Raw genomic sequence first — 16,459 nt, 5'->3', positions numbered from 1 at the left:
CAGCTTACAAATGCCAATATATTTAGAAATGCAAACCCAACCCCGAGTCCATTTGTCATCACATACTGACTATAACTCTCTGGTACGTGGGAGGAAATGGAAACAAAACTGAAGAAAAATGGAATGTCAGGACATGCTCTATATTTTTGTTGCATCACCATGTTTAAGCTATTTTTCTATGTTTTAATGCTTAAATAATGCTTTAATATTGGTCTAAAAATAGCTTTCAAATATTTTAGTAGCAAATATAGAAGAGGAATGAAACATGCTGAATTAAAGAAAGAAGTTTAGTATTATTATTTGAGACCTAAATTTAATATATATAGTAGACTCTAAATAGAGAAAAAACCCTGAGGCAAAAGAAAGCACTCTTAATAATACAATAAAATATAATTGCTTTGTGACGTGTCCAACTTACGTAGTCTTTGTAATACACCTTATCGCTTTCTATTTTATTGTCATGAGGAACAGAAATGAGTAAAGCGGCTAGAAATATTTAGTATTTAATGATTTCCATCCATCCTGTTAAATAGGAAAGCTCTGTAGAAATATTTGTGTAATAGTAGATATGGTATATTTTAGAAGCCCATGCTATAGGAAACTACCAGACTACTATAGCTAACATGTAAGTATAGTGAATCATTTCAGTCTCCTGCTGAAATTACTTTTGGACTTTTGAAATCTGACCTACCTGAAATGTCCATGGAAACCCTCAGAATCACTTTACGAAGCTTTCTTAGTGTGACCTGACACTCTCAGAAATGGGCTAGAGTTAAGACTCCCTGAGGATTTTAACCCTCTGTAATACAGAGGCAGAAGCATTTTAATGAGTGTTGTCTCTTTGCATCTATTCTTTTTTATTTGTATTTTTCATACATTAAGAAGTTAGAAAAAAAAAAACTTTGGTTTATTAGGTATAATCTAAGTATTGTACCAAAGAGGCCCTAAAATACATTGTCTCCAAAAAAGGAACAAGGCATGTAAGAGTTTCTACCATAATACCAAGGGATCTACATTACTTCTAATTTTCTCTGCCTTCCCTAGAATATGATCCCCATCTGTGTAGTAAAAGGTGAATTATCACCACGAGGTCCTCATTCCAGCCTGAGTTTCATAAGAAGAAAAGTAGCTTCTACAGGATGAACATAACCTGAAATACTTACATTACTTCCTTTCATAGCCCACTGGCTGGGGCTGTGTGATATGATTATGCCTGGCTGCAAAAGACTCTGGTAAGTGTATTTTGAGGATAGGCAATTCCTTTTCCAGTTAAAAGCAAGAGGTAATGGGGAGAGTGTTGTTTTATTAAAAGGAAAGGAGAGGAAAATGACCATTAGAGGATAATCTGTGTTTCCACCAAACATTCCAGTTAAAATTTCAGATTTTTTTCTTTCTACTCTTTTTACCTCTTCTTTATTTCTTTTTTGCTTACCATTATGAATAAGAGCAAATATACAGGAATTGTCTCTACCTTAAGCAATAATTTGATTCTCCTTAGAGGAAAGTGAATTGAGATAGATAAAAATATGATATTTATTATACTAAACTTATTTTTTCTAATTGATGCTGTTATTTGACTCTTTAAGGTTTTGTTTTTGTTTCTGTTTTTGTTTTTGAGATTGGGTTTCACTATGCAGTTCAGGCTGGCCTTGAACTCTAGGTGTTCATCCTGCCTCGGCCTCTTTAAAACTGGGATTATAGGCGTGTACCACAAGGCATGGCTACTCTTTGGGTTTTTAAACCAGAAACTAACGATAGCAAAACAAGGCTCTAGTAAGTAGAATGTAAAACTAGAGAGCCATCAACTCCTTCACACATTATCTTCCTTTTAGACTCTTTTCCTGAGCTTTAGACAGCTCAGTATTGGCCTTTGAGAGCTAATATCTAAATTATTACTCTTTTTTATCATCCACCTGGAATCACAGAAGTGACTTTAGAGATTTTAAACTCAGTGATTAGCGGTCTGGATTGAAAGAGGAAAAGGAGCAGACAGCAAGTTGATTGGTAAGGCCATGGTTTCCTGCCCTCTATTCAACCAGAGAAGTCACTTTATCAGTTTAACAGGTTTAACAGGTTGGGCTCATTAGCAAATTTTGTTGGAAAAAGATCTTATTTAAGTAAAAGTTTAAAGGCCTTTAGTTGAATCCAATTCCCTTATTTTATATGAAACCACTAAGGCTTAGAGAGGAGTTGCAGTTTTTCCAGTGCTTTAAAAGAACTCAGGTCTTATTCCTGAGGTAGATACATTTCCTCTGTACTGTGCATTAACTTGCTCTGTAACATTGTTCTATGAGTGATTTGTTGTTGTTTAAAAAATTTATTTTTCTATCTTTGCAAATATATAGAAAAGTTTGGCATAAAATAAAAGCCAGAAAAATATTTCCAATAGCCTATGATCTCTATAAAAAGAAGCGATTTATAAGATAAGCACTGGTTGAAGCAAGCTGTGTCTCCATTGTGCATATATATGTTATCACTCATTGGTAAACAGTTGCTTGAGAGTGAACATTTTCAGAAAACGTGGATTCAGCACAATATGGTGGAGTCTTTTATGTTACTGAGTCACAGTGCTGGGGAGGTTGTGTGAATGAAGCTGGCCTTGGCTTAGCACAAAGGGAGGGTGTCCTGGAGAAGTGTGGATTAGAAGTGACCTGATCATTCTGTTTCCTGTGTTCTTCAACCCTAGCAGGTGTCTTCATTGTATATTTAATATGATTTGTCTGTAGATGCTATGTTTTTGCATTTGAGAAATCAGAGAATATGAGGATACTTTCATGCTGGAAAGGTCTGTGGATTTCCTATTTCAAATGAATATGCTGGATACACCAGGACTGATACTCACCTGTTCTCTGTAAGCCAATTAGGTAATTATGGTATATGTGGAAGTTGCCTTCATCCTGCTTTTTAATATGTTGTTTTGCATTTAATAATGAAATAAGTGCTCTAGGGAGCATTTTTTTGACTAAGTAATGCCTTTGTAAACAAATGTAACCTCTTAACATAAAACATAAGTAATAAAAGTTCAGGGGAAATGAACTGTTGGATTCCCTAGAGTATGATTAGAAAGTCTGAAGTAGTCTTTACAAACTATTGTTTTACAGAAATTACAGATTATTTTTTATATGTATGAAAATGTTCCCATAGAAAGCAGGTCAACTTTAAGTCAGAAGCTCTGGTTTTTGGAATACTATGATTTTTATGAAGTATAGCCATAAATCTGTATAGTAATACTATATTTTACTTTCATTATGTATATTTAAGCTGTCATTTGGTTTTTGACATGCAATGTGAGTAATTTTACTGACAAATATTATTCACTAAATGTTTTTATTTTCATTTTCCTTTACCAAGACCTCAGATTATGTCGAGAAGATTTAGTCAACCATATGACAGTTTTGCAATGTAAAAAAGAAGCTACAAAGGGCCAAAGATATGCGTAATTTCTCCCATTATTTTCCATTTTGAGTTGTCTCAGAAATCAAGACCGAATCCAGGTGGCTTCTGGGCAGTTAATGAGAATTAGAGGTAAAACTAACTTCAAGTAGTTCATTTAACTACATGGCATTACTCACTTTCCCAAGCAAGTAAAGATACAAATTTATTTCAGAATTCCGAAATTGCATTTATATATATCTTGGTTTTGTATTTCATTCTCGTGATTAACATCAAATTTCACTGGACCAAGAAACTAAGGCAGTGCTGTACAAATACGGCTTTTTGTATTTGGGTTTCTTCCCTTGTTCTTTTCTGTCCCTATTTCCTGCCTCTCCACAGTCTTTGTTTCCCTTCCTCTTTCCCTTCCTTCATTCTTTCTCCCTCCCTTCCTTTTACTCTTCCTCTTTTCTGAAACCTTTCCATTCTTTTTCTTGTTTTCCTAGGGATTTATTGCTTCATTAAAGCAAGGTTCATTGTTATGTCATCATGTTCCTTCCAGAAAGCAATATAAAAGCATTCATCATTGTCTTTATTGTCTTAGTCTGAAGTCCTTTATAAGCTCTCACATTCACAGGATATATTGCCATACAATCTACAGTGTTCTAAATTTCATGAGGTTCAACTAATTGAAACTTCTTGGGTTATAGGGAAGGGAACAGTGACCCAAACTCTGCTTTTGTATAGTGGGACAAATACAAGAAAAAAATGAACGCAAGATTTCTAACCTTATTTTCAATCACAGATATGAATACATTTGGCGGGGGGAGGAGGGGTTTTACCAAGAATAGAACTCATGACCTTGTGCTTGCCAGGCAGGCACTGTGCTGCTGAGCTATATCTCCAACCCATGAATACATTTAGTGCAGTGACATATTAAAAGAGAATAAAGGAAGTGCATATTGTAATGAAATTGCTGTTATGGTAAAAAATTAGAATGTAGAGGAGCGAATGGGTGCAAATCAGAGAACAAAAACTTGAAAACAGGAAAGATACAAAAGCTAAAGAGAATACATTTACCCATTTTAGATGTTATTTTTTCTACTATTTTTGTGAATTTCCAGACTGAAAATTCAAAACACAGAGGAACACACACACACACACACACACACACACACACCCCAGATAGGGTTCACATCCTTTAGTTCCCAACATATAGAAGATTTTTTTTCTGAATTGGAGCTTACTACTATGGTAGCAAGATCTCATTGTACTTTTTCCTTTGTAAAATGAATCTGCAGTTTTTCTTTCAAATGAAAAACATTTCAGAGCTAACCCTTTTAACTATTTTAAATAGCAAAACAGTTTATTCTTTTTATTCTGCTCATTTTTCCTGCTTAAGTGGAAATAATGAGTCAACCATAAAATGGATGTTATTTAATGAAATTAGCAAAACTTCCTTTTCAAGTTTCTTGACATAGTTTCTGGTTCAGTAATAATGGTTAATAGTGACTTAATGATTTGTTTGTTTGTACTCCATCCTGACACCAAGGTTTCTATCATAAATGTTTGCTTTGGAAGAATAAAAAAGGAATTATGTACTAATGAGCAGTGAGTCCGTTCACGAGGGTAAGGCAGCCACCTTTGTGCACTGCATGTGATGGAGCTTGATACTTACAAATTCCTTCTACAGCCATCCACATTTGCCATTTTTCAAAATATCTTACATTTACATTTTCCTACATAACATCACAATAATACAATATTAGAAAGAACATTAATATTCCAATTTTACATATGGGAAAATTATGAACAAAAGTATTTAGAGCCTTGCCTATGATAGAACAGGCCTTTTCTAACAGATTGGCCCAGTAATTTTTATTTTGGAGACTATTGGGAATGACAGTGGATACTGTCATTGTGACAGCGGGCATAAACTAGAACTTCCCAGGGAAACAGACCAGTTATCACTGTTATCCATACCTATAAGTAATTCTCACTTATTTCCACTTCCCTGTGACTCTCATATGTCCACAGTGCTCCTGTCAAATGTGTAATATATATATAATTGTATATATTTTATATATATGACTGGCATTGTAACATTTATATTTTTATTTATTGTTATTATTATTATTTTGTATGAGAATTGAATTCAGGACCTTGCACTTCCCAGGTAGGTGCTGTGCTGCTGAGCTAAATCCTTGGGCCACATTTATATTTTTAGGTATGAGTTTTTAAGTAAGTTACTTAGCCTTGCAGTGGTCATTTCTCTGTAAATCAGGAATGATGTCAGTACTAAATTGTAGGGCAGTTATATGGATAGAATAAGTGAAATGTTTGGAACAGTTCTTAGTCCTTACTAAATATTGTATGTACTCAGTTAATAAAATATGAGTATTGGCTATTATAAATGCTTTTTTAATATAGGCAAATTAAATCAACATTCTTTTCACTATGAAAGTGCTTTTCTGAATTGATTTGAAATATTATCTACACTTTGGTATTTTATGAATATCTATACTTGGAATTACTTGTGCCTATGCCAATGTTATTGGGTGACCCAATCTCAATAATAACTTAATGATTTATCTGTAAACAATACGTAGCTTTATTTGCATTTGCATGAAAAGACAGCATTATTGACTTATTTCTCATTTGGGAACATCTTAACTGTGTGATAATATGATAAACTTCATTTACCATAGAAAATTTACCATTTTCTACATACTATAAAATGATCCCTGAAAGTATAGTCTTATCATTTTCTAAAATCTCCTCGTAGGATCATACTTACTTATTCAGCTCTAGTCTGTTGATGGACCTTTATGTCTTTCTTTAAAATAAGAAACCTCTCAGGAAAAAAAAAAAAGAAAAAGAAAAGAAAAGAGAGAGCGAGCGAGAGAAAGATAAGCAATTTCTGATGCTTGACATGTCTTGGTTTCTTCATTTTAATAATTCAGGATGCCCAATTTCTTCTTTTGGGCCAGATAAACTTTGTTTGTCCTGATACTGGGTCTCCTTTTTTTAAGATTGAAAATGAAATAAAAAAGCTCAGTCTAAGATGGAAAGAAGGGTATAGGAAGATATTTCTCCTGCAGTTAGACTGGTTTGATAGCTTGTCCCTTAGAATCAATGGCCCACACTTTTATCCCTATTTGGGGACCTTAAACTACTATTTTGTATTCAAGAAGAGACCTCATTGTCATCTAGCCTTTTTTTTTTGCTTAGTCAGATCACATGTGACTGAAGGTATTGATGATGTGATGTCAGCCCTGTGACATCATTATCTAAGGCCCTGTGATGTTCATTATCTGTTCTGTATGGTGTGTGAGTGACACTAGATGCCATGTCACCTGGAATGTCTTAGCAGCATGAGTGTTGTCAAGCCCAAGAACCACTTCCATCCTTGTCTAGGGGAGTGAAAATCTTCTCTCCTTTCATGCAAAATATGTGGATGATTCCAAATCCAACTCTTTCTTGTGTTCCAGAATTGAATTGCTTGAATCTAGTGTCAGTATCCTTGGCATTGCTATTTACCTTCCCTGGCCTTCAGATTACAGGTCTTGTTTAAATAGAAGAGTTAAATTCCACCTGTGTTACTTCCTCAGTTTCACCTAATTTTACCTCTGGAATCTATCTGATATTCTTATGTTATATTTTCCAGCACAAATATTTAAAAATGTAAGTGCCCCAATAATGAAACAAAGGAAAATACATTGAATGGGTGTCTTTGGAAATGCTTATAAGTAAAATAGTTATGACTCTCACTTACATACAGACATCTTATTATCTATCTGTCTCTGTGTGTCTTTCTTGAGTTAACTCGTAAGGAGGGAGAGGGAGGGAAGGAGGGAAAAAAGGTGGGAGGAAGGGAAGGAAACAGAAAGAACACGTATATGTTGAGAATTTAATGTGTATTTTTAGGAACTGTGTTAATGGGCAAGTGACTTCATGATTTAATCATCTTAGTTACCTTCTCAAAGACCTTCCAAGACCTCTTAAAACTATTGAATTAGGTATTGAAAATTAATATATGAATTTTTGGGAAAAATTCAGATTGTAGCATTCCCAAAGCAAATGTTAACTTATGATGAAAGTACTTTCCAACTACAGAATGACTTTCTTTAAAATCTTAAATATCCAGATATATTTTCAATAAAATAACTTACATGTTATTATTCTGGTTCCATAGCAGAGTCAAACTACTTCAGGACCCTCCTCAGTGTCCTTTATTGAAGTGGAGGAAAGTTTGTCCCTGGGTATTGATCTGTTACCTTATATGATGGTTTACACTGACTGTAATGGATCGGTATACAATATGTAGAAAGTCAGGGATGATCCTTTCCTCCACATTTGCCCTTTCTTTCCCCTGAGCAGTATGTCAAGCTTTTAAATTTGCAGGAGTAGCGATTTGGAGTTATGGTCGTTCTGTCTTGCTTTGTAAAAGATATAGGTGGGTGATAAATACCTTGACAGCATTCTGGTAAGCAGCAAGCTCTTGGCAGGTGTTTTATGACTGAGTGAGTAACAAGATGGCAGCTACTTCTCCAGTGTACTTACACTTCTTCACATCATCTGTCCAGATGTTCAGTGGATAGTAACAAATGTATATCCTTCAAATAATAATTCATTGCTGCTTTAGTAAATTAAATTTAATCACCAACATATAAATCATAATTTGCTCCCCATATCAATATCTGATAACTAATTAGAGTTTGATTTGAGGTCAGATATTGGATAGGGTATTTTAGAAATGAGTCTTTCCACTGTGAAGTTTGGGATTAGGGGATAGCTAGGTTACCATGAAGATCCCAGTTGGATATCTAGAGCATGAGGACAGAACATTTGAGATTTAAAGAGAGAAAGAAGAGCATAGAAAAAAAGAGCCTGATTTTTGGAAAGATTTAAATACCAGCTTTGTGTCCTGTGAGCTCTGTGATGTTGGGCAAATGACTCAATTCCAAGCCTTAATTCATTTTTTAATGTAGAAAAACGATACTTGCTTGTCGAAAAAGTTAAATAAAGGCACATTTAGGCAGAGCTTCAAGCAGAGCAGTTGCTCCTTGATGACTATTTTTATTCTGAAACCAAAACCAGACCATACTTTGAACATTGCTTAAATCCCTGATAGAAGCTCCTGTGGTATTTAGAATCCATAGTAGGTTAAGAGATCAGGACTCTTAAGTTTGGAAGACTCTAGGAATTTGTTTGGAAGCCAGGAATCAGAAACCTCAGCTGTACATAATTTAATGAATCCCTCTAAATCTCTTATCCCTTGGGGAGAGGAAGAGATATGCACATCTTTTCTCTGATTTTTCCTTTTCTTTTTACTAACTCTGAGGGTGGGATAAAATATTTATTACTTGCAAAGTGTTCTTTTGTATAAAATCTGAAAAGTAGATTCCTACCAACATGGATACTCAGTTTTACCTGGAAGAGCCTTTAGTTTTCTCTGGTCACTATGCGTAAATATTGCTGGAATTGATAAATTAGAAATTTATTTTTTATTGGACAGTATTGTCTGAATTGGACTTTACTTCCTGAGAGTACCCGATAACACTTCAGGAAGATAATTAAGATGAGTAAAATGGTGGCACCCAGTTCTAAATGTTTTATTTGATCATCTTTCAATTTTCAGGGTGGACATATTATCACCCTTCTTAGTATTTCCCCAGCCTTTCCAGGACTGACAGCACCACAGCTTGGAGAAGTAAAGGAGCAGGACACACCAGGGAACTGGAAACTGTGCACTAAACACTTTTTTTTAAACAAACAATATTTTCAGTCCTAACTTTAATTCACACATACAGTAATGTCACATGTTTTGCAATATTGAAACACAACCATGCTCTGTGTAATGATCTGGTCAACAATAGATGCATACATTCCAGTGGTTCCATAAGATGACATTAAAACAAATATTTTTATAATCCTGGGACATTGTAGTTCTTGCTACATCACCTATTTGTGGCAATGCTGTTTGTAAAGAAATTTGTCATGCTGCCGGTTTTAGAAAAGCTTGGGACATGCACTTATGTATAGTGTGTAATGCTTAATAATAATAAACATTTATGTTATAATGCATACTACGCTATACTTTTATCATGTTAGAGTATATTCTTTCTACTTACTAAATAATTATCACTATAAAACAGTCTCAAGCAGGTCTTTTAGAGAGTGTTCCAGAGCCTTGTTCTGGAGGCCTTGTTACCCAGGAGATGGGAGCTTCAGGTGTGTCATTGCCCCTGAAGACCTTCAGGTGGAGCCATGTGTGGAGGCGGTTTCAGTGATATTGATTTTGACCTGGGTGGGCCAGGGCTAATGTGTGTGGGTCTTAAATTTTAATAAAAAAGTTTAAAGAGTAGAAAATAATATAAAAATTGAAAAAACAGAAGAAAAGTGGTGCTGGAGATGTAGCTCAGTGATAAAACATGTACTTTGAATCCATTGAGGCTCTGGGTTTAACCCTAGTATTGCAAAAAATGAAACAAACCAATGAACTTATGAAATGAAGATGCAAAGGAATAGTTCTCTACAGCTCCATAATGTGTTTTAAGCTGAATGATATTACAAAACATTCCATGCATTTAAGAAGTTAATAATATTATAAATTCAAGGTCCAGAAAACTAATGGCAATTTATTATTGACAAAAAGCCTTATACATTTAGCTTAAATGCAGTGTTTATAAGTCTCAGCGGTGTACAGTTATGTCCCAGGCCTTCGCATTCACTCCCCGTTTACTCACTGCTTTATCAGGTGCAAATTTCAGTCCTGCAAGCTCCATTTATGGTAAGAAGTTTGTACAGGTGTGCCAGTTTTTAATCTTTTATGCCATATTTTACTGCATTTTTCTAAGTTTAGATATGTTTAGAAATACAAATATTTTCTGCTGTGTTACAGCGGCCTATAATAATCTGAGCAATCATATGCCGCACAGATATGCAGCATAGTAGCAACAGGCTGTTACACAGCATCTAGGTGTGTAGTGTACTACAGCATCTAGCGTTTTGTAAGTGAGCTCTCTGATGTTTACACACAATGAAATTGTCTACTGATTCACTTCTCAGAACATATATTTATTATTATATATTAAGCAACATATGGCTGTTTAAATATTATTTTAAAATTGGTAAATTTCTTTTATATCTGATCCATTGTATTCCTTGTGAAGTTGATACTTTCACCACCCTCATTTTGCAGATAAACTGAAAAAAAAGGGGAGTTCATGCAGTGTACAATAAATAAAAGTAAAACTGGTAGCAAAAATAATAAAGAGTAAGATAAAATAACCCACAATTTATTTCATTTCAGACAACTCACAACTAACATGTTACAATTTTGCCACATTTTCTATTGTGATATATATGTATATATATATATATGTGTGTGTATATGAATGCTACTGTGTGTTTATAATACATGTATATGCATATATATTTGTATACATGTATTTCTTTTTTATTCTAAAGAGGAAAAACAAAAGAAAAACAAAAAAGAGACAAACAAACAACTATCAGAACAACATAAAAACCCAAAGCAATAATAATACAGGCTTTTAAAACAATGTGATAGGATTGTAACAATGGTTGTTATATTGCATATTGTTAGTGTCAAGAATTGCTAGATTATCAGATATAGACATATTAAAATGATCATATTGTGTAAGTATTGACTGTTCTTTTCTAAGAACTAGTAGAATTAGTAGTATAATCATCTTCTTAGATTTCTTATGTATAAATATATATACAAATTTTCTCTTCTTTTTTTTCTCCTTTCTTCTATCCCAGTTATTTTTCTTCTGTGAGCAGTGTTTTATACTTTCACAATATCTATTGTAGATTTAGGATCTTATTTACTTGTTTAGTTTCTTATACTAGGGAAACAATATTTGCACATGTGAGTGTGATTTATTTCACTTTGAGTATGTTCTCAAGTCACATCCACTTACTTACAAAAACCTCCATTTGATCTTTCTTTATAGCTGACTAGTATGCCATTGTATAAAAATACCACCTCTTTTTTATGCATTCCTTGGTTGATTGGCATTTGGATTGTTTCCAAGATTTGGCTATTACAAATTGTGCTGCTATAAAGATAAATGCATATGTATCACTGTGGTATGTTTTCAGTTCTTCTGGGAAAATACACAGAAGCAGGATAGCTGGGTCAAAGTGGTATATAATCCTAGCTTTCTGAGGAAACTCCACACTGATTTCCACCAGTCTATACTCCCACCAACAGTGGAGGACAGTTCCTTTTTTACCAGAGCCCCTTCAGCATTTGTTATTGATTGATTTCTTGATATTGGTCATTCTTTCTGGAGTGAGAAGGAATCTCAGCATTGTTTTAATTTGTATTTCTTAAATGACCATTGATATTGAACGTTTTTCCATATATTTATTTTCCATTTGTATTTTTTCATGTGAGAAGTGTGCATTCACCTCAGGTGCCCATTTTTGGGTTGGGTGTTTGAATTTTGGGGGTCTGATTTTTGTTTTAATTCTTTGTATTTTGTAGATAAAAGTCTTTTGTCTGAGGGACAGTTGGCTAAGATTTTTTTTTCCCAATTTGTGGGTTTTCTTTTCACAATGTTGAAGATTTCTTTTGACATACAAATCTTTTTAATAGAACAAGATTTTTGATTTTGGGAAGTATTTCCTATGCAGTTTGCTTTTTGTTTATGAACTCTCTGCCTACCCTATGTCATCAAGATGGCTACCTACTTTGTCTTCCAAAAGACTTAATGTTTCTATTTTAATATTTAGTTCTTTGATCCATTTTGACTTTAGTTTAGTGCATGGTGATAGACATGGGTCTAGTTTTAGTAATGAAAAGCCAGCTTTTCCAGCACCATTTATTAAATAGGCTGTCTTTCTGCCAGTGAACATATTTGTCTCCTTTGTTGAAAATAAAGTGACTGTGTTTTTACTTGTGGCTGTATGTTGCAATCTGTTCTATTGATCTTCAGGTCTGTTTTTATCCAGTACTGTGCTGATTTTATTACAGTAGCTTTGTAGTATAATTTCAAGTCAGGAATTGAGATGCCTCCTGCCTTGCTGTTGTAGCCCAGAATTGCCTGTGCTATTCTAGATCTCTTCTGGTTCCATATGAATTTCAGGAATGATTTCTCTAGATCTGTGAGGTATGCTAATGGTATTTTGATCGGAACTACATTAAATCTGTTTAAGAATTTTGGAGAAATGGCCATTTTTATAATGTGTATTCTTCCTGTCCATGAGCAAGGAATGCCTTTCTATTTTCTGAAATCGTGTTCAATTTCTTTTCTCAAAGTGCTATGATTTCCAATGTATAGATCTTTTACTTCCTTTGTTAGACTGATTCCTAAAATTTTATTTTTGGAGATGCTATTTTGAAGGGTGTGGTATTTCTTATTTCTCTCTCAGTGAATTTGTTGTTTGTGTTCAGGAATGCAATTGATTTTTGAGTGTTGACTTTGTATCCAGCTACATTATTGAATTTGGTTATTTCAGTGGAGTTTGGGGCATCTTCTATGTAGAATATGATATCATTTGCAAATAATGATAATTTAACTTCTTTTCCTAACTTTATTCCTTTTATTTCTCTCTCTTATTGCTCTGGCTAATATATCTAGAACTGTGATGAACAGTAGTGATGGATAATGGACATCCTTGTCTTATTCTTGATTTTACGTTGAAAGCTTTCAGTTTTTGTCCATTTAGTAAGTTGGTTTATCATATATGGCTTATATCAGATTGAGGTAAAGACCATATATTCCAGTTTTCTATAGGACTTTTATCATAAATGAGTGTTGGACTTTATCAAAGCTTTTTCTGTATCTATTGAGATGGCCATGTGATTCTTGATTTTGGCTAGATTGATATGGTATATTATGTTTATTGACTTATATATGTCATTGAACCATTCTTGCATTCCTGGAATGAATCCCACTTGATTGTGGTATATAATCTTCTAAATGATTTGCTACATTCTATTTGCCAGTATTTTATTGAGGATTTTTGCATCTGTGTACATTAGGGAGACTGGCCTGTAATTCTTTTTTGGTTGGGTCTTTCTCTGGTTTTGGTATTAGGGAATACTTGCTTCTAGGAATGAGTTAGGGATAATTGCCTCTCTTTCAATGTATAAATGTAATTCAATGCAAATCACATATATAGTTTTGCATTCTGCCTTTTAAATTTACTATTATGCTGTGAGGCTGCTTAAAATCTTTTTGTTTTAATTTTATTTAAAGAAAAAAAAACAGTAAAAGGGTACAAGTAATACAGAATTTAAAAAAAATAAACAGTAACAAATCATGAGTTAATAGATTACATATTGTCATCTTGGAAATAGTTGTTCAAGTTACAAAATTAAAGCAAACAAAGTGGACATTCAAACAGTGAGACTGCAAGCAGTTGTGTTCAGTGGTCCAACAAAAACTTTGTAATATGGTCATCTATTTTACACACCTAAACATACTTGCAGTTGTATCCTTTAGAGCACTTTTCCTCTCTTTTTTATAATAACAGTTACACATTTTGGGTTTTATTACTCCCACAGTTCTCATTACTTTTTTTTTTTTTGGAAGAGAATAAAACCCAATGTGACAAAACAAAGCAGTCGGTCAAAACAAAGGATGAACATAGTACATGATGTAGAAACAGAATAAAAGGTACTCAACAATGGTTACTATAATGCCTCTTGCTACTTTAAAAAGAATTGCCTATATCATCAGGTATAATAAAATTGAGCAAAACCAATAAAACCTAAACATTGAAGACATTACAGGACTTCAAAAGAAGATAATGGTCAAACCAGAATGGGCATCATAGTGAATCTTATTGCCTTCAAAGTAGTTACCTATACTCTCAAACTTGATACTATTTAACAGAACAGAATAGAGTAAAATCAGTCAAAACAAGATGGTGAGAGCAATACAGGGCTTCAAATCAAGTTAATAGGAAATCAAAAAAGTTACTATAATATATCCTGCTAATTTAAAAAAAATTTTCCCTTAATTAAAAAAATAATAAAAAAATAAATTTTAAAAAAGAGGGAGATTGAGATAAAAGAGGACATAACAACATAACAATACAGGTCAGAACAGAACAATTTAAGCAATACAGTATTTCACCACAAGATAACCTGACTTAAATAGTAGTTACCATAGTGTCTCTTTCCTTGAATTATTTGAGTATAACTTCGTATACTATAGCATCAAACATATCAAGACAGTCTGAAACATTCAAGAGGATGAAAGTATTACAGGGTATTTAGAACCAGCTAACAGAAAACGAACAGTGATTTCTATATTATGTCTTTGTCTATAAAAATTTTTGTTTATACTATCACATATAATAAAATCCAATAAGATACAACATGATAAAACCAATGGAGACAGAAGAACAACAGTTTGTTGGGGCTTCAAAACAAGATGATATTAAATAAGCACTAGCTATTGTGATGTCTTGTTTTCTTCAAAATAGCTGTTCATGTCATCACAGACAATAATATGAAACAGCCCAGAATAAAACCATTCAAATTAATGAGTGAAAACTTTATAAGGCTTCAAAGCCACATAATAGGAAATCATGATTACCACATACTTTTATGTATTTGTATCATTTCTTACACTAGGGAAACTATTTGGTATTCATACATGTGAGTTTGATTTATTTCACTTATGAGTATGGTCTCAAGCTACGCCCATTTATTTATAAATATTTCAATGTGATCATTCTTTATAGCTGAGTAGTACTCCATTGTATAAAAATACCACAACTTTTTTATCCATTCTTCAGTTGATGGACACTTAGGTTGTTTCCAAGATCTGGCTATTACAAATTGTGCTGCTATAAACATGGGTGCACATATATCACTGTGGTATGATGCTTTCAGTTCTTCTGGGAATATGCGTAGAAGTGGAATAGCTGGAACAAATGAGATTTCCAATCCCAGCTTTTTGAGAAATCTCCAGACTGACCTCCACAATGGTTGCACCAGTCTACACTCCCAGCAAAAGTGCAGGAGAGTTCCTTTTTCCTCATAAGACTGCTTAAAATCTTTGCAAAGCATCGTTTATAATCCATTGTGTAGTTGGGATGGTGGTGCAGAATTATCATCCCAGAATTTTAGGAGGCTGAGGGAGTAGGGTTGTAAATTGAAATCCAGTCCAGGCAGCATAAGAATTTAGTGAGATCTTGTCTCAAAACAAAAAAGGATTAGGGATATAGTTTAGTGTGTTGACCTTGGGTTTATTGTCCAATACTGAAAACAATATCTCCTGCATGATTCTAAAGCTTACTATACCCTTATTCTATTATAAACACTTAATTTTTCAAAAAATTAAAATTATGATGCTATTGACATAATAAATCCTATTAATCTGAGTATGAGTTTATAAAAGATATCTGAGATTTGAAAGCTTAGGGTGGCCTCTTCATTCACTGGCACCTCTTGTGACGAATGGTTTTCATTGTTCACAAAGGCCAAGGTTAGCATTACATCTTGAAGCCTTATAATGGGGGACAGACTGACTTGTAGGAGATGGCTTCATGACCTTGGCCTCAGAAACATTAGTGTGCTCCCATAGAGTCAGATAAGCTTGAAGTGGAAAAGTAAGAGAGAAGAAAAAATGAAAACAGACAGTGTAAATAGTAAAATACTTAAGGGTTAAAGAAAAGAATAGCTTTCTCTGTTTTGGGAGAAATTACAGAAGTGAGAGTGTCTGATCATTTAGTAATTATGTTTTGCATAAAAATTTCATACCAGTTTAGCCTTGGCAGTTTTAGATCAGATTAATGTATTGCTCACAACACAAACTTTTTACAAAAGTAGTATATCCATTAAATAATTATATTAGATCACTTTACTTAATTTCTTTGTTTATATTTCCTCATTAAGTTGGCTGTCAGTAACAAGAACAAAAAGTCTAGGAGATACAGAGAATGCTAATAAAAGCATATAAAAGCTAATAAAAGAGTTCATTTAACTCTATATTTCAGGCACTTTTCTTTTTATGCATAATGTCTGTAGTATAAACATCATGTATAGGTTGCAATCACTCAATAGTAAGTAATTATTTTGCTTATTTGCTTAAAT

At 33.6% G+C, this 16,459-nt stretch overlaps 1 protein-coding gene, 1 long non-coding RNA gene and 1 pseudogene across 7 annotated transcripts in view; 2 read left to right on the top strand and 1 right to left on the bottom strand.

Moving 5' to 3' along the window:
- Slc25a21 (solute carrier family 25 member 21) overlaps window positions 1–16,459 on the top strand; it is a 464,613-nt gene that overhangs the window by 42,231 nt on the left and 405,923 nt on the right. The window lies entirely within an intron of this gene.
- Window positions 1–16,459, top strand: part of LOC134475568 (uncharacterized) — a 32,396-nt gene that overhangs the window by 9,859 nt on the left and 6,078 nt on the right. For 2 of the 5 annotated variants that reach the window (XR_010046753.1, XR_010046739.1), the window contains exons 3-5: window positions 1,045–1,232; window positions 2,727–2,864; window positions 3,352–16,458. This is a non-coding gene — a long non-coding RNA (uncharacterized LOC134475568). Of the gene's footprint in view, window positions 1–1,044; window positions 1,233–2,689; window positions 2,865–3,351; window position 16,459 lie in introns of those variants that run through there. The other 3 variants (XR_010046750.1, XR_010046747.1, XR_010046743.1) reach the window with 2 other exon arrangements.
- LOC111757412 (U6atac minor spliceosomal RNA) lies at window positions 6,708–6,823 on the bottom strand (annotated as a pseudogene).

The sequence above is a fragment of the Cavia porcellus genome, unplaced genomic scaffold (genome assembly GCF_034190915.1).
Source record: "Cavia porcellus strain 051 isolate PalLab524CR breed Dunkin Hartley unplaced genomic scaffold, mCavPor4.1 scaffold_1, whole genome shotgun sequence".
In the NCBI taxonomy this organism is placed as follows: domain Eukaryota; kingdom Metazoa; phylum Chordata; class Mammalia; order Rodentia; family Caviidae; genus Cavia; species Cavia porcellus.
Note: the sequence above shows the minus strand (reverse complement) of the source record. Positions and strands in the feature narration are given on the sequence as shown.